Source organism: Lonchura striata, chromosome Z (genome assembly GCF_050655825.1).
Source record: "Lonchura striata isolate lonStrDom1 chromosome Z, ASM5065582v1, whole genome shotgun sequence".
Taxonomy (NCBI): Eukaryota; Metazoa; Chordata; class Aves; order Passeriformes; family Estrildidae; genus Lonchura; species Lonchura striata.
Window position 1 is genome coordinate 27,105,147 of NC_140740.1, and position 19,832 is coordinate 27,124,978.

At 36.0% G+C, this 19,832-nt stretch overlaps 1 protein-coding gene across 9 annotated transcripts in view; it reads right to left on the reverse strand.

Annotated features, from left to right (window-relative positions):
- Positions 1-19,832, reverse strand: part of KCNN2 (potassium calcium-activated channel subfamily N member 2) — a 139,132-nt gene continuing 119,300 nt past the window's right edge. For 5 of the 9 annotated variants that reach the window (XM_085566832.1, XM_085566840.1, XM_085566839.1 and 2 more), the window contains 2 exons: positions 2,850-19,832; positions 1-1,064 (listed from right to left, as the gene is read on the reverse strand). The exon at positions 2,850-19,832 is cut by the window's right edge and continues 28,896 nt beyond it. The gene's annotated coding sequence lies outside the window, so the exon portion shown is untranslated. The other 4 variants (XM_085566833.1, XM_085566835.1, XM_085566834.1 and 1 more) reach the window with 4 other exon arrangements.

The window sequence follows — 19,832 nt, forward strand, 5'->3', positions numbered from 1 at the left end:
TTTTAGGTCAGTACAAATTTTTATTAAAGGAAATTGTTACTTAGTTGCTGTAACTAGAGCTTTCATTCCAGCAGTATGGACTAATCCCATATTAGTTAACATAAGGCTGTTATTCTAGCCCTTCAAATTGTACACTTTCCCCTAACATTCACATACATCTTTATATTTCCATACTAGACACTCATATGTTTCATTTCAGCTCCCTTTTTCTCCCTTTTTTCACAAATGTGGCATCCAGTTTTCATTTGCAATATGTTGCTCTTTTCCCTAAACTTTTTCTTTACATTGGACAATTTCTACTATATTGTGCTGCGGTTTCAGTATTTCTTACATTATGGTTTAATCTTCTTAAACATGGTTCACAGAGCTGTGGCTGGGTTTCTGGCTGTGCTTTTGTCATCAGTTTACCATCACTACAGGCTGCAACAAGCATGTGCTTTGATTACAGAACTGCTCACTCTTGCCATGTGTTTTCTCTAAGCATGATTTCTTGACATTGTTTCATTTCAGGAATACATATTTACTTGTGCACCCCATTCCCTCCTATGGACATTTTGTACAACAATGATTTACTAAGTGCTTCACTGTACCTTTTCACTTGCATTTTTACAAAATGTTCTGTTATAGACAAATAATGAGCTGAAACATACTTTATACTTTTAGTTGTGGTGTCTTAGACTTGGCATGAGGAATAAAAGAATTAATATTTATGATACTAAAAACCCAGTTCTGAGCAGTGCATTCAAAAATTTAATTTGGCCCAGTACAGGGAACAGTCTGGGGCTAAAGAGTTATGATGTGAAAATTTAATTTGTAGACATTGATGAGAGTGTGTTTAATCTCTGTCTAACTGCAAAGCTTTCTCACATAAAGATTGTTCTGATTTTATTAGGCAGATCATGACAACAGCTGAGGTCAGCAGAGGTAGCAACTGGATGTCTGCAGCCAGAGAGTATGATCGAATTCCTTCCCCAAGGAGCAGTGGAAAAATAGTCTGCAGGCCGATCATCTTGATTGGCACAGGCGTTCTTCCAAGCACAAGAGAAATTTTGACATACTAGGAGCTAGAGGCAAAATAGGGAGATGATTAGAAGATAAATAGCCTTTGGATGAGATCAAGCAATTTTTTTTCATATTGGTCTTGAATCAAATGTTCCTCAGGACATATAAAATTAATTTCATCCTGAAATAGCACTGAGCCAGGTAAGTAGCTGAAAAGTATCATGAAAACTCTTTTTTTTTTACTTGGGTCCTGTTCTCTCTTTTAAAAGAAATTTTATCTACAGGTGAAATAGCAAAACATAGATTCAATAGGCTGTCTAAGGATAGAGTTTTCTCCCTTACATGTTGGAGTGGCTTATGGCAAAAAAATCTATCCATAGCTCAAACCCACACTATTTTATTTCATTAGAAGGCAGGTTTACCAAAACTATAGGGCTATCCAAAACAAACCCCTACAGACATGTATTAGAGGTGTGCAGAAAAACATTTGTTGCGACAGTATCATTGTTTTTCAGAGCTGCCCCTGGAAGAAAGGCAGAGGAGCCACCCATGTGTGTGAGAGAGAGAATATTTAAATTGCTGTCATTCCTATGCAGGATGGGCATGCCCAGCCCTGTCTGGATCTGGGTAGCTCAGCTGGCTTTCTGAGGGAGAGTGTTTGTCACAGTCACAGTGGATCAGCAAATACCAGTTCAGTCGCTGGTGAAGCTACACAGCCTCTGCACAAGAGCTGGCTTCAATGTGGACAGCCTGAATACAGGTGGAGTTGGGAGGCTCTTCACCCACACTTGACTACTAGTGGATCTATTCCTAAACAGCCACATACAACACGTGGAAGACAGAGAACATTAAAAGGAGTGAAATAATGGAAATAAGAGTAGCTTATTGTTGTTGTAAGTACGTTGTAAAACAGGAAAAGTAACCATGGCTTTCTAGTTCTTTCATTTCCATATTCTTTTGCTAAAGATAACTTCTAATATTTTTCTAAAACAATTTTCACACAAACTTTAAATGGCTGGGCTGTTACTGTCTGGTGCCTTCCATGAGACAAACAGCTTGGTTCTTTATCAAGTTACTTGGTAAAAGTGCTTTTTCTTGGAAATAAACTATCTCCTATCAGGACCAGGAAGCAACTTTGACATGATAAAGTTTCTTGAGTCTTGGAGGTTCATGTGGTCCCCAGAAAGGTTCTCACAGTGCTATCAGACTCAGACTTGGTATTATGGGTAAAAAGAAGTTCTGTGCAATAAAACTTGTCCTATCACAATCTAGTTGAAAAGCAATCAGGTTTGAACACTGATCATTTGGTAACAGCTGCTTATTCATTCAATTTCTTTCCACTTCATCTCTGTAGCTGCTGAATATTTTGATATAGAGATAACACATTTCTACTGTTTTATTATATCACTTCTTAGTCTTTTACTTGATTTCCATATGTCACATAACAATCCAATTACTCAATTTATATATTAAGATGTTGCATTACTTGCTACCACTCAGATATTGGTAATACAAACAGTATAGACATATATAAGCCATGTTGTTAAGGCCAACCCACATTTTCATTTGGGACTTTAAGAATCTGGAGATTTCAGAAGTAATTTTCTTGATTGCCTAGTTTTTCTTATAACAGTATTTTTCTCATGCTCAGACTTATACCTCCATAATAATGGTTTCTCTTTGAAGAAATTAAATATTGTACAATCATAGAGACCACCTCACTTAAATCTAAGTGGATATCTTTCTAAGTGGTTAGATTTTTCTACCATATACACCACGGTAGGTTTTTTATCAGTGTGAGCTGGATTTATGCAGAAATATAGCAGCTTGTAGCTGATAGTACTCACTGCTTCCAGTAGAATGATGAGAGTGCAAAAACTCAGAAAAGCTGTGGATTCATTCTCACTTTTACTCCTTTGGTGTCATCTGCTCCTTCTCTCTGTTTTGCTTTTTGCTAGAAGACAGGAAATCCTTACATAGTGAGTGGAAGCACTTCCTGAAGTTTTTTCCTCATTGCTTTGTCTCCAGCTGAGAGAAGGTGTTGCTCTATAGTAGATTCTCTACACACCAGCTACTGTGGAAAGGAAATAACCATACAGATGTTTGTTTGATAAGCACATGAAACAGCAGGGAAGATTTTTGAAACAATACATTAGCATATGAGTACCAAGTAAGGATATTATTTTGTTTTATAAGTAATGTTGTTCTTAATGCTTCTGCCTCATTTCTGTCTTGAGGTAGTCTATATAGAAATCCTGGAAAATGAGTGTTTCACATTCTGAGGCTTTACATAATAAAACTGTTACTAGATGGCCATCACTGCTATCAGTTACCTGCTGACCATCACACAATGCTAAACATGTGACAGATAAACCAAGGGAATGCTGAAATCTTGCTGCATGGTGTATTGACATAGAAGACTGTGAGGTGTACTCAGGGTGAAGACTTCTCTTTACTGTGTTGTGGTTGTTAGATTCAAAGTAATGTTGATTCAGATCAATTGTCTTAGCTCCCTGTGTTCATTAGCTTTCTTTTGGATTAGTATTGAAGAGAAAGATATTTTGACAGTGTTTCTTGACAAATTGTCCCTCTTTATTTGGAGTACATTCCTCAGTTTTAGAGGTCTGCTTCCTATTTTACACTTTTAACTGATTAAACGTTCCTGCTGAGGAACTGGTATTTAAAAGACCTGTGCTTAGGGACATGATTTAGTGGTGGACTTGGCACAGTCATGTATACAGTTGGACTCAGTGGTATTATATCCCTTCCAATTTAAAAGATTCTAAAAGTTTGTGATTCTAGGTTTTCATTTGTCTACCTCAATTTTCTTTGTAGATTGGTCAAGACTCATAACTAAAGTTAATCCAAAACTCTAAATAAGTATGTAATCCTTTCCTGATAATCAATTACTAAACTGAGTTTCCTGTCATGTGAAAAAAACTGTCAAGTGTTACACTGAGACACCTAGGGATTATTCGTGAGCACTAACAGTCCCATGGCATTCTGGTTTTAAGTATTAAGAGAAGCCACATCACTGGCAAGTGTAACTTCCATTGTTTTATAACTCAGCCCTGCAGTTGCCCTTTGTTGAATTTTCTTTTAAAAATGTTGGTCTGTACAATCTACTGAACAGCAATGAGAAAACTGGTTCAACATGGGTCTCGAACATCTGCCTGACAGTAACTAATCAGTAATTCCACTGATTACAATTAAAGGGTTCATGTGTTTAAAGTTAAACATATTTACTCTGAGTGGTACATGTTTTAAACTGATGTCACTCAGCTACCAAGAATACAACAATAGGCCTAGATATCCTTATAATTAGGCTTATTAAAACAAATTGCTTAAGTCTATGATTGCCTAAGCAATGTAATTTCTCAGACTATGCTTCTAGTTTTATTCTCTACAGTACAATAAAATCAGCATTGGAGTTCCCCAGATTTCTCAAGATTGCCTTATAGTGTTTTTGCTTTTTTATATTCACTTTCTGACTTTACAGTGTTAAGGTGCTGCCTGCTTTTCTTTCTATAAAGAAAAGTAAGAATTTAATTAATTTATTTTAATGTGCTTGTTACCTAGACTTGGAAATGCCTCCTGCTTGATGCCAAAACCAGGTAATTTTTTAGGCTTTACCCTCAAAGGTGCCATGCAGGGCATCCTACAGCTGCAGAAATAAGCAGGGACTTCAGTTAGAATAATTCATGTATGGCATATGCTACCTTTACTTGGAACTGCAATTTTTGGCATGGGATACGCTGTTTTTGTTTTTAATGTCAGCTCCCACCTCCCCACATACCCCCAAATTCCAAGATGTCTGAAGACACTTCTACCTGTGTGATACTTAAGGAGGAAAATATGGAAGAAATAGGACATATGGAAGTTTCATGGAAAATTGTAGTATTTTAAGAATGTATATTCCAGGTGTGTCATAGCTATGTGTACTTCTTGAGCTGAATACAATTTTCAGTTCAATACAATCCTCAGTCTTTCAGATTTTTTTAAATTTAGGATGCTACTCAAACTATAATAATCAATTTCTGTAGAAATGTTAGTTATGAATGTCTATTATTTGTTAGTACCTAAACAAACAATTGTCTAGTTTCAGACAACAGCTTATTACAGCAACTTTTTAATTTGCATTTGGTGATCATAGAATAACCGTACACAAGTTTATATCTAGTTATGAAAATGTGGAACCCTTCTCACCTACCTGAATAATTAATTTGCTGCCATTTGCTTCCTCTGGATCATGTTGGGCATGTAGTCTGGAGACTACAGAGATGATCTCCAGAAACAACTGCTTGTTTTCAGTGTCTCCACTAACTTAAAATGGGTTGTTTTTTCCTCTCATAAAATCTTGCTATCTGGAGGCCTCTGCAGTTGTGAAATATGTGCAAGTGGAGAGGCAGGTGGTGATTTCCCAGCCCATGAGAGTCACTTTAAAATATGGTCTCCTGGGGCTTGTCTTCTGTTTGGAAGGCTGTAAATATTACAAGCCTGATGGGTGTTATGATGAAATTTGATGACTAATTCTCATTAAATGAAATCAGGTATCGACCTTGAGCATCAAATGTAATTATTGGTGCCAAATTCATACACTTTTAAAGTACCTTCACTATATAAAGCTGAAATTTTGCTCATTTTTCTCTGAAACCTTCTTCACTGAAAAGGGAATCAGAGGGTAAATAATCTAGAGAGGAAAAAAATATTTTTTGTCTTACTTCAAATCAAACACAAAATTTTACAATTATGTGCAATTAGGAAAACTAAGCTGTACATAGCATGTTTGAAAGTGATTAATTAAAAGCCAGTATGTTGATGTACCAAGAAAAGCTCACAAAAACAATTGGATATCAATCTGCCTTTGCACAAATAGTGCCTGATGTACAAACTTGTATTTTCCTCTTTTCTCCCACATAGCCTTGGCTTAAGGTTGAAAGCATGCACAGAGTAGATGATTTTGTTTTGTGTTGGATGGTGACTTTCAGGTAAGAGGTACACTGTAGTGTTGATTAATATATTTAACAAACAACACTAACCAACAGAAGTTTACCAAGAAACAGTCATAGAAAACATGTTTTGGAAATTAAGAAAGCTGCTCCATCAGGAGATTAGTCATAGTCAAAGTTCAGAAGGTGAAAATTATGGATCAAAAGGGTTTTAAAATTCAGGTGCTTTCAGTGTAACTTAAAATCCCTCCTCAAACAAACTCACAGCAAGGCAAGTATCATAATGTAAATAATTAATTTAGTTGGAAATAAAACTGCTACTAAATTATTTTAAATCACCTGGAGAAAATAAGTCTTGAAGTAATCTGAAAGGCACTGGAAAACTCTTCTGGCCTCTCTAAACTCCCCTGAGTCTGATGTGTGGAAGAGATAAATATGAAACTCTCCAGGCTAAGAAGAAAGGTTTCATCACAGCATCTATACAGCCAGCAATAATTTGTGCAGTTTGACTCAAATTACAGTAATTTTCACAGTTCAGTTGATTTTATGCATAGACAAGGATTCTGATTAAAACAGAATTTCTTTCCTGTCTTTACTTGGCAATGGCATGACATGTTGCTCCTTGCTTGCTTTTCTTCTCACTGTTTTGCAATGTCTACTCCAGTTATATCTTTTAACTCTTTCTCTTGATGTTTATCTTACTTATGTTTGTGTTCTGTGTGCATGTCATTTTTGGGTTCCTCTTTAATTTTAAATTCCTTCTCATTTGTTTGTTTAAAGTTGGATTTCTTGAGGATATGCAGTTCCTTGGACTGTTTCAACTTTGAAGTACTTCCAGCTTCATAACCAAAATCATCCTCTTGAAATGTACCATAACCTTCCATTCTTTTTAAATTTCTTCTTAAATTTTCCTTTGTTCCTCTCATGATCCTTTTCGTCATCACATACTACATCAGGAAGGTCATACAAGCAATTGTGAGGTGGTGAAAGCTGAATGGTGTTGATCAATCCAGGGAATTTTATAGGACTGATTTCTTCAGAGCTGGGAGTATGACTAAAACTATCACTGTGTCCTACCTGACAGTGTTCTCCAGGGCTGCTAGTGGGAAGCAGGAAGCACTAGGTCATTCTGGTTCCCTGACTTCAAAGTGAAATCTTCTGGTCCCTGTCAGTGACACTGTTGGGGTCTCTCTTGATGGCACAGCAGCTCCCCCTCAGCCTCACATATGGGGCTTTGTCTCACATCCCTTTCCACCTCCTCCATCTGACCACAAGGATGGTGAAGGACCTTGGGGTGAAGCTGTGTGAGGAGTGGCTGAGGACATTTGGTGTGTTCAGCCTGGAGAAAAGGATACTGGGGAGGACCTCACTGCAGTTAAAACTTCCTTGTCAGCAAAGTGGGAGGAGTAGGTACATGTCAGTTCTATGTGGTGACAGTGACAGGACATGATGGAATGGATGGAGTCTGAGTCAAGAGAAGTTTAAACTGGATATTAAGAAAAGAGTTCTTCACCCAGAGGGTGGCTGGAACAAGCTCCCCAGGGAAGTGGCCACAGCACCAGCCTGACAGAGCTCAAGAGGCATTTGGACAATTCTTTCAGGCACATGATGAGATCTTGGGGATGGTCCTGTGCAGGGCCAGGAGCTGGGATTGATGATCCTTGCAGGTCTCTTCCAACTCAGTGTATTCTGTGATTCTGTGATAATTTCCCATCTCACCTCTTTATTTTCTCTTTACTTTCTAGACACCTATTCAAACAGCGTGCAATAATGACACTGAATGAGTGGATCATACTTTCTAAACGTTTTGAAATAGCTTGAAGCCACCATCAACTGAAGGGCAATTTACAGTAATTTTATGAAGCAGCAGGGAGGAAGCCTTCTTTGTTGCAATCCATAGAGACAGGTTCTCGACAAGTCTGACCTTCTTTCATTTAAAGCAGAATATGTCCTGCAGAGAAAATTCTGAACACATTAATCATTGCTTCTAACAAAATATTTTCAACTATATTAAACCTTAGAAATCAACATTTTACCATCAGTCTTCTAAAGTCACTAGTTTTCTTTTTAGCAAGAGATTATGGTTTTCTATTTTAAAAAATCATATATAAAACCAAATTCTGTTTACACAGATTGTTGGTTGAGTTGGATACTCAGTACTCTGAACTCTCAAAAAAGATGTAGGTTCACTTCTCACATACAGCCCTCATTGCCTTCCTGTTGAAATAGTGGCAGGCCTCTGCACAAATTAATCACTGACTTTTTATATTCTGAAAACTGTAGTTGTCTTATTTTCCTTCTTCCCTGTACAGTAATTATTTTTCAGGATTGGGTAATAAGTCAAATAAACGATATTTATTTTTGAATCTTTGCATTAACCAACTTTTAGGGGAATATCATCCTAATGACAAATACACAAGACTTATTTTACTTTGAAAAAAACCCTATAAATGTTCAAAATAAAGATAAGTATTGATTTCCAAGGAAAAGAAATAGAAAAAAAATTCTGTACAAAGTGGCAAAAATCTTCAAAGTACCCATAAGAATTAAAAACATAAAATAGATCAAGATTTTGCATCACAATTTCTGTCTCAAACAGGAAGAAAATAGTATTCTGAGGCGTTTCATATGCCTTTTGGACAGCAGAAGATACATGTTGTGAAATCCTTTTCTTTTGAAAATTTCCTTGAAAAATTGTGGACTTCCCATATTTTGTAACTCATTTTATATTGGTAATGAACATTCCTGCATAACTGGAAAACAAGACACACATTTTTCATTTTGATCTGCAAATGGCTTCTATTTCCATTTGAGGAAAGCCAGTAAAGAACAATTACCTGGTTACCATTGCAAAGAACATCCTCTTTACTCTTCATCAGTCTGACTCTGAACTTAAATCTTCTCTATGAAAAACAGCTTTGAAGAAATAAGTGAACATTTGATTTTAGTTATACAATTATTTCAATTGCAGTAGAAAGTGGCTGCAATTTACTGAGCTAAAGTGAAGATATGATTTGTGAGGTAGACTTTTAAAAAGACACAGCAGGAATTTTACCATACTCACAGACGTTAGTAGTAGATATTTAAGTAAGGAAAAAAACATATTCTGCGTTCTGCCTTGCATTAAATGACCTTGCTCTGACAAGGGGACCAAACTAACTCTAAATAAACACTAGTGGAGAAAATTTCCAAAGAATTAAGGAAGATATTAGTAGATTGATGCAATTTTTTTTCTTTTATATAGTCCTGACATAGCTTTGCAAAAGCAGCAGACTAGATGACCAGGCTGTGGCAATGACTGTACCCAGAGACGTAAATTTGTCCCCTGCAAACCTCAGAATGATATATAGGCTTGGGGCATCCCCAGAAAACACCCTCACCGATTGACAACTCAGATAGAAGTTAAATGCAGTATCTAGTATATATACCTTTGACATTTTCTTGAGAATTCAATAAAATATGTGCTTAAGTCTGTGATTGTATCACAGTGCTTCACGAATATGAGATCTGGAACAAACCTTTTACTGGGAGCTATAGGCATAATGTAAGCTGCTACCAAGTTATTTCACCAGTCTGAAGCTTTAGGCAAGTAGTTCCAAATCTTGTGGAGGCTGAAATGTAACAACAAAGGTATCACAACACAGACATTACCTTTTTAGTAGGACATGATCTCAATGACATCCATAGGAATAGGTATACTGAACTATAGTTTAAATATTATGACAGAAACATTGCTGTCCTTATCTCTATCTGTTTTTCAGGTCATCTCCACATTGTAAGACTTGGGCAATACTTTGAATCAAAATATATAGCAAAGTCTTGCTAAAACAACCCCTTATTAAAAAAATGAACTCGAAGTTTGGCAGTTAGACATTAGTAACACTTAGGTTATTCAATGACAGATTTTTCAGTTCATTTCTCTTTAATGCAATCTTGATGCTCATTGTTGTTCCTTTCTTGTGTAACTGTTGAATCTGCTAATGCTAATAAATATTGCATTCATTTACAGCAATAAATGCATTATAGTGGCCTAATCTACTCTCATTAGGGTATTTCCAAGTAGATGATTCTTACTAGCATTTATGGAATTGCTACATGGTATGCATTGTTGGGGGAGGCCTTGGCAAAAAATGACAGCCTGAAGTTGTGTACCCTTTCATCATATAAGTATGTGGTTAAATTTAAAAATGAAGCTCAAAGAGCTAATTAAATTAATTATGACATCTGCAAAATTCAAAACTGTACTACCCCTTTTTACTTCCCTGCTACACAGTCTCCACACAAAAGTCAGCTTTACTGTTTTCTTTGTTCATTCTGCTTTTGCATAATAAATCATATGAAATTAATCTGCCTCTAGTGGCTAAAAAAAAAAAATCTTAGCAATTTTGAAATGTGTGGAGTAGTCATCTATATGGAACTAACATATAGCAAGTATACATGTAGGCATTAAGGTGTCAGCTTTCTCAAAGAATTGTAATTAAAGTAGCCATAGTGTGTTTTGCTCTATGTCATTGTGCTGTTTGGTTGTATTTTTTTTTTTTTTTAAGTTTGCAGTCCTCTATCATCCAAATATGACACATACACTCCACAAATGTAACCAAAGAACCAAAGAACTGCACTCAGGCAGCAATGGTGGTCCATGCAATGTAGGTGTTCTGTGGGTCATTTCCTTTAAAAATGCTTTGCTTCCTGATCTCCATCTACAACATACAGAAATCCAAACTCTACACATACAAGTGCAGGAAATTGTATGAAATGTCAATGAGAAAACCCTTTGAGAGTCATGACAAAGATAATATATCTAATACTAATGAGTAAATAGACATATTGATATTTTTTCAAAAATAAACAAGGTCAGCCTTTAATTTCTAAATACCTTTCATAACTCAAGAGAAAGGTTTTAACCAAGAATCCTTGTTCATGTTGTACTTCTGTGAGAAATATTATCTGACAGAGCCAAGAAACAATCATGCCCTGATATTTGAATAAGGTCTCTGATCTTCAAGCTATACCTCTGAAATTCTTAATTTTCTTTAACCAATATATCATCTGTATAACTTATCACTATAAACAGTTTAGAGTTGACATATATTCTTCTATATGACATTGTTTAATTGTAGAGTGTATAAGTATCTATAATTTTCCTATAATATCAACATCTTTCTTTTGGAAACAGACCATGGAAGTCTTACAGTCCTTCTGTGTGTAAAAGTGGAGCTTTGAATTTACTGGCTTGTGTGCACTGTCTATTTTTGCTGATGAATTGAAATTACCATAAATATTGCCATAAGTATTTCTATAAATAAAACATAGCAAAATCAATACTCCAGAGATTAAAATTACCTAAAAAACCAGAGAATAACTTTTGCATCTGTACCTGGCTCGGCACAGTTTGTTATCCAGTATTCTGGGATTTTTTGGTTTTGAAGATGTATACCATTTTTCTTGGAACTGCATTCCACATGCAAGGTGATCAATTGTCATGGGCTATCCTTTTTATGTCTCATATCCTTTTACCCTTTGTCATTTGAGCTAATGTTTCTGAATTATATTTCTCTATACTGTTATAATTTCATGTCCATTTTTGCAAACTAAGAAATTCTCAGATCAGCATATAGAGGAAAATTTCACCAATGAGAATAGAGAAAAATTATAGGATATTTTTAAAATTCCTCGGGGCAAAGCTTCTTTTTGCATCTATGATTATCAGTAGGAAGTGTGATGGGATCTACCTGCAGCTGAGTTCCCATATAATATTGCAGTTCAAATTATACATCACTTAATAAAAGTTGCAGTGTGTAAGAACAACTTTCAAAGTGGATAGGTATGTTACATAATGTAAGAATTTTCCACTAAAATTATTTTTAAGTTTCACTGGGGAAGCTTGACATTAGTGAGCAGAGCTCAGCCTACAATATGCATAGCAGAATTATAGCAGAGGCTGTGTATGTCTTATGTCTTATGGTGTTATTATTCCAACTGAAGTGCACAGAAGCCTACTCAGTGATGCTTGAAAAGTGAAATAAAAAGTGGGCATGGAGAATTACCAAAGTTCTAAATTCTTAATTAAAAATCTTAGAGAATTTTATTTTAAAGCAAACATTTTACCCAGTTTCGTGGTAATGTCTATAATTTGCTAGTAAATACAAATTCATTATTTTCATGTGTTGCCTTTTATAAAACCTTGCTAATTATAATTCATAAGTGGTTGTCCTATATATAACTTACTTGAACACCCCTGTATTTTTAGAGTTAACAGTTATACTCACTCACCAGTGATTCAGCTGAATTATTCCTTTGGAACAATAATGAACATATATATTAGGCATATTTAATGTGCTATTTTTTATGATACACATATTTAAAAAAACCAAATGACAACAATATGCTGGGGATAAATATGTTGCACTTTATAATTTTGGGATGAAATGAAACATTATTACCATATGATCTCTGAGAAAAATTATAGACAATTCTTTTCACTAGTCACATCCAGAGAAGTAATAGCATCTAACTATTCATATTACAATGCCAAATTTACTGCAAAACTTCTACAGTAGTTTCAGTGTAAACGTAATTGTGATAGCTTTTTCTGGTTCTAAAATCATGAGCCAGACACAGTTAGGTGATAAAATGCAGTTATCTTTATAAAGGTTCCTTTATGGTACACAACACACTGAAATACACACCAAATATACACCAAAGATGCACACTGTAACATATAGCAGGCACGACTTTATATGTTTAGCAAGTTAGCACAACTGACAAGAATCCCCAGTTAGAGACACAGGTGATGAGATTATCCCCCTTTGGTTCAACTCTTCTCTAAAGCTCTCCCTTTAGATACTAACTAAACATTGTTTATGAAAAAGTGTCTCAAGAAGCTGTTTTAACCTTGGTTCCCAGTGGAAGCAAGATTAGTATTGGAAGTTTTAGGAGTATGTTTTGCATTTCTATGTAACACAGTCAGTGAAAGGCTAGCTATGAATCTATGTGGTTATACAATAACAGGCTACAGAGCTACAAATATATATAAAAATATATATAAAAACAAAATGGCAGAAGTCAGTTTGGCATCAGTTGGACAGAATCAAATGGTGAATTATAAGATTAAAACATATGGATAATCTGTTCCTCCATGTTTCTTCTTAGGAGGTTATAGAGTAACAATTAAAATGATACCTGAGCACTTACAAAAAATTAAAAAACTCTAGTGGTAATGCACCAGAGGCATCCAGGACCAAGAGGACATAAAGTGAATTCAAGCACAATTTCCTAATCATATAAAGATGTTCCATTCCCCATCAAATCTGTCCTTTCCAGTCATAATGTGCTTGAGGCCAAACTGGATAAGGAACCAGATTCCCCCTCCACAATACTCACCTAAGAGAGAGGTTAACTGGTCACAGAATCAGAGCTCAGATCCTGTTAGACCAACAAAATTATTCTGACAAGTTCTGACACTCTGACAAGTGTCTAATGTTCACTTGTGCCACCTGACAACCTGGACTATTAGATATACATATAACATGGTTTGCTATGTTTGTAGCTGTTAAGCACAAAGGTAACTCTTTTAACAGAAATTAAGTGGTATGTATCTTTGCCAAATTTGGTCTTTTTTTAGTGTGGTTTTGGTACCCTGTTCAATACAAAGCACAGATATGACATCTCCTTTAAGGTCTGGCTTTCCACAGCTGCTGCAGTTCTGCCCTGCCTTGGCAGCACAGCCTCCATTAGGAGGCTGGGAATCCCACTGATGCCAGCAGTGGGTTTTAATATCCCCTACAAGGAGGGCTTAGCTGAAGTGCCTAAGGAGAGAAACATGAATTTGTTTTGTAACAGAAAGGATTTATTATGGTCCCTCAGGTGAGAAAGAGAGAAAGAAATGGAAAAAGATGAAAGGCAGATGTCTTATAGTTACTACAAGCAGAACAATTCACTGTCCTTGAAGCGAAAAATAGTGATGTGAGATTTATGGTATCCAAAATGCAAGTGAAACATCAGTGAACAGGTGAAATGCTTATGAACTTTATCTCTCTCACAGAAACTGTCCACATATGAAATATCTAGCTTTAACATCCCTGAACTGAGCTTTTTACAACAAAATGAAGACTAGTTCTCTGAAGAACAGTAGGCTATGTCCCTATGACACCAATAAAACCTTTTGAGTGGAATGTATTCATTAAATACCTTGAAGCCATTCTCATTTGGGAATTAGAGAAAAGCTGTGCAAAATATCCAGCAGAACATGTTTGTCCAGTAGAAGCCACTCAGAGACAGCATCCAGGATGGTGTAGCACAGACTGCAGGCTCTCCCTCACTTCTCATTCAGACAAGGAGAGTGCAGCCTGCTCACGCTGCAGCGTTTCAGTGGCATGGCAGAGTGGAGCACCTCTCTGCTACCAGCTATGATATGACTTGGCAGGATACAGACATACATTAAAGCACCTCCTCTCATCAAATGCACAGCTCAGTCGAAATAGCAGTTTTTAAAACATAAGCAAAAGTCTTCAAAAAAAAGACTTCATATCTGGATCATCCTTTGTTTCTTCTCTCTTCTCAATGACAAATGAAGGACAGCAGGTCTTTTTCTGCACTAAATAATTTTAATCTCCTTTAAAAAAGCTGATTTTTAAAGAAAGTTTTATTATTAAGGTTTTTAGACTATCTTTCTTTAGGACTGAGTTTGTTATTATCCATAATATTGTTTTTTCAATTTCCTGAGCATAAAGTAATATGATCAATCTCAAAACCTATTTTTAATTACAATAAATTAATGGATAAAGTGTTCTAAAATTAGCTTAAAAATTAATTCTGGGTAAAAAATGTGCAGTCTGATTTAATTTTCTATATATGCAATACAGTCTTAGAATTTATTTGTGATATTTGACCAGTGATTGTTTTTCAGTTAATTTGAATCAGTCCTCATCAGCTTCTACACGAACACTTATACACATTGAATACCTGTAATATCATTAGAAATATATTACCTGTTGTACTCTACTCTGATAAATAGGATGTCAAGAAATTACTCCAATTTAGCTTATTTTACTTTAACTTGTTTATTTATTTATATATTGATCCCTATATATATGTATATATCTATATCTATATATGTGTATATATATATGTATATATAAATACATATATCTCCCTCTCACCTTGGTCTTAAAAGGAAGTATATTTCTGGGTAGAAGGGATGACAGTCAAACACCTAAGTATTCAAGTAATTGCTGGCAATCAGAAGAGGCAGAAAGGGCCAGGATACAGCTGCTCACGAGTGAAAACAATGCTGAGTAAGCTCTAACTAATCACAGAGACTAGACTTTGCTTTATTCCTTATCCCACATCTATGAGGATAAATCAGGGGCAAATGCAAGAATTAGTCTGTGACAGCAATTTTCACCAATGCATGAATATCCAGAGTCCTATCAATGTACAAACACACTTCTGTTTGAGTGAATGGATAAAAATTACAATTAATGCCCCTTATTTTACCACTGTAAGCATAAAGCATGTTTTTACATCTAGAGATACAGAATTGTTCAGTACAGCTGTATCACACTAAAGTTTTCTGGATGAGGAAATGACCTCATACACTTCTGTTATGTTACATTTAGGCCTCTACTATTATACTGTGGAGGAAAAAAATTTCCTTTCTTATGGAAATGATGGAATTTGAGATTCTGAACCTTATCCACCTTATGTCTATTTAAAATAATTCTTAACTTCTAGTAGTTGCGGTTAATGAATGTGCTTAATTCTAGGAGCACCTATTTAAATATGATTGACCTTCACAACTCTTGTATTTTCAATGTCTGAATGAGATATGTCTCAAACATTCTAGAAATTTTTGTTCTTTTTTCTCAGTACTGATTCTGAACTTTATTCAGAATCTACAGTATCTTTATAAAACAGCTCTCTTGATATTTTGAATTATTGTTTGCATCCTAAGCAGCAAAATCTGACAGATGGAAACTTGATTTATAGTCATCACTTCTGAGAACAAAGTAGTTTAGAAAAAGATGTCTTTTATTCCCCTATTATTTCAAATTTAAAAGAACAAAAATACCTAATTTTGAATGCAGAGAATAGTGGATCAGGAGTAAACAATCTCTGTAGACAGTCATCTGAATATTTTGAGGGATTGTGGTTGTATTCATGGAGCCTGTGGTCCAGTGCCATGTATTCCTGCACAGGGCCAGCCTATGCCCCTCCATCTGCTGAGATAAGTCACTGTAGGAGATGCAGCTCAGCTGGCAGGGAGTGGAGCTCACACTCTCCTTCAAGTAACAAGTAGCTATGGCTGGGTACTAGAAATTGTCCTTAAGTGCAGTAGAAACAAGAATTTTGGGTTCTTCTTTACAAAAATAGTTGTAGATGTGACATAGTCTCAAAGAGAAAATGAAGAAACTATGCCCTGAACTTCTGTTAAGCATGAAGATAAACTTTAATGGCAGATTGCTAAAAGGTTCTTATAACAGAGGTTTTCAGCATGGAAGTGGCATTGTTATTTTCCCAGTAGAAATGACCTCAGGAAAAAAATGCTGAAAGATTCCTTATGTCATTTAGTCTGTGTGGGAAATGTATTCAGAATATTTTAGTGGCAGTCTTGCAAGGCAAGTCTTGTTGGGTATTCTGGAGAGTCTTTCTGAGGCTAGTGTGGCATTGACTTCTAGGATAACAGTCTCTCTTGGTGTTTCCTTTAAAAATGCTGGAGGCATTACTCTCAGCTTTACCTGGGGCTTAATTAGTCATACACTATTTATTTTCTTTCCAGCATACAAAGCTAAATCTTCAAATTCACTTCCTTCCTTCCTTCAGGATGTTACATTAAAAAAAAAAAAAAAAAAAAAAAGGTCCTCTGGCTATTTTGTCATGTTATTGGAATGCAAAATATAATGACTGTTGTCTTTTTCTCTAATGATTTCCTCTTGCATTAAGGATTTCTTTGAATTCCCTGGTGACATCAAACCATCAACAGAACACTGGTTATGTAGCAATAGGCTTTCTAAGCCTATTCAATTTTTCCCCAATTTATTGTATGGCCTGTTAAGCACACCAAAAAAAGCCAGATCAAAAGATAGTAGTAACTTTAGGAGTAGGATTTTAGTAGTAATTTAATTTATTATCCTAGTAGTACAAATCTTTTCAGTAGTAGTGCTTAAGTAGTGCTTTGTGCAACATAATTTTAAATCCCATGCACAGGATAACAAATTCCTCTTTTACTGCTATATGACTTGGGATATGCCCACCATGGTGCATTATATGGTGCATTAATGCTTCATTATATAAAGAAAAATAATAAATATGGGACTCTCATCATATTTGGAGGGAAACTTCTACCTATCAGTGATATGCAGAAGCATGCTAATTTCTCTATAGGTCACCTTGTGGTAGAAGTCAGCTACAGTCTTCTCAGTTTCTCAAAATTAGTAGTAGTACTACTAATAATAATATCCTGAGGAAGAGGCACAATACTGAATGATGTGAGCCATCCTTTCAGGGATGCTGGAGCCTTGGAGTAGCACAGGACTCTTCTCCATCCTGGATCTTGCAATCTCTGCGGGTTTCAGACCTTCCTTGAGTTTTCTCTATGTGCCTTTCCAGACATTCTGTATTCCAAGCAGCTGGATGCTTTTGTTTCTCCTCATTCCAGACCCAAGCTCTGCCTGGCTGCAGCCACTGGAGGAGCCCAGTTGTTGGTTGTGCTCACATTGCTCACAACTGGCCTGAAGGTACAGAGAGAAGCAAACTGCTCTGTGGGCAGCTTGAGCATTTCTAGTAAACAAGGGGAGCAGAAGAAGGAGGTGCAAGATGTTAACCATGTATGAGTGTTTCATGCATAGGACTGCCTGCAAGGTGAGAAGTAAGTAGGTTGAAAACTGAAATGCTGACAAAGATGCTGACAGCAGCTAAGATCATAAGGAGGAGGAGTCTGCATGAATGAGAGAGGATATGGAGGAGGAGAGAGCAGGGTAACAGGTGACTCAGGTGTAAGCATGTGACTTAACCTGTGGGTCAGGATAGATGAGGGTTTAGATAATGTTTCCTCCTTTCTGCCTCCCTGTCTGAGTACTGAGCCCTAAAGTCTTCGTTGTAGCAGCTGCCAAGGAAATGACAGTGCAGAACAGAAACCTGGGTGCTTGAGTTTTGTTACAGTTTTTTTTAAAAGAGTGGAAGTAAAATGGTAGAGAAACATGCTTTTTTTAGCAGTGGGGCTGGTTCTGAAGCTTGCATCCTGTCTCAATATCTGCTTTATCAGACAGATATTTCAGGATCAGCAGCTCTCTCTTATTTTACTGTTAGATTAACTTTGTCCACAGTTCTTGTTAAACTTGCCCTGTTGCTTTTCTTTCCTATTTGCTCCAGTTTGCTTCTATTTCCCTATAAGGGAATATCCTAGAAATAAATGCTCTGTTTTACATATTGCCATAGTAAATCTGCTTAGTTGGAATTTGTGATTTCCTTTTCCTCTGTATAGAAATGGAAATTGTGCTGCTTCTTTTGTAATAACCCATGGCCTTGCACATGCACATACTTGTAATTTTCTATTGCTGACACAATAAATTTTTAGCTGATTAACTCCTCAGGTTCTCCTGACTTTTCAACATCTTTTCCCTACACCTTATCAAGAAAAGTGTTCTTATTATGAGTAGCACGGAAAACAATTTCATGCCGGTAGTCTTTTTAATTTATTGAATTTCTTATTATTCTTCCACTATTTCTTGGGCTCCAGCCTGCTATGTTTTCCAGAACTATCCAGAAATAGCATTACTATTTTGAAATGCATATTTTCTGCCTTCCCAGTTTTTACAGATATAGAATTTGACTAAAGACATCAAAAATTTGAGACAAACATCAGAACATTTTGTTCATTAAACTGTCTCTAGAATTTTCAGTAGCCTTTATGTGAGAATGAAGGCTATATTGTTTTTAAAACTAAATAAAATACCTTTATGTCCCATCCTCCTTTTACTCCTTGTTTCTTTGTGGTGAAGACTTCTTAGCTCAGTAATTTTGCTCATTTACCTTTCTTAGATGTTTATATGTTCTCAGAGTTTAATCTTCTTTTTAAGTAGCCAAGGGTAAGTATCCTGATGATCTTTCATGAGCATTTTCTATTGGTTATGAATTTAAACAAAACCTTAAAGACATCTTCTTCTATGGTGCACCAACAATTTGAATAGTTTTGTTCCATCAGGAATCTGTTTCTCTACAGTGTTATCCTACACATCAGTTAAGATGTGGAGTCTTTATAAATCCAGATCTGGAGTTCCTGGTAGGAACAAAACAACACAACATTTTTATAATAAAGCTATGAGACGTGATATTGTATAGGATCAGCATATGAGCTGCTGTGTTAGTAGACAAGGTAAGAGTTACACAGATTTTATAATAGGACCTTGTGATGGTTTGTGGGCTGGTGTCATAAGAAAAGGAAATATTGGCTCACTAGGTCATCAAGATGATGCTTCTAAGCATCTCTCTAAGAAAGGGTTTAGTGTACACATGGGGAAAAAGAGCTATAAGAAATGTGGAAAAACTCTGTTAAGCTCTATATGACCACTTTAAATAGCAAGACAACTTCTTTCTGAGATTTGTGAAATCCATGAAAAAAAGTGATGGCATGGATAGGGTGGAAAGAATTATATGTGAATAGATGTATGGCCTTAAAGTAATCAGTTAAACCACATGACATGGCCAGGGCATGGAAAAACATTTTTCATCACATATGCCCTATGAAACAGCACATTTAAAGTGAAGTAAAATTTAAGTTAGCCTGTTACTCAGCTAGACGGTGTCAGGGATAGGAAGTGTATGGGGCAGAAGGGAAGCTGAGCAATGACAAAAGTGACTTAGACTCCGTTGTAGCTTGAA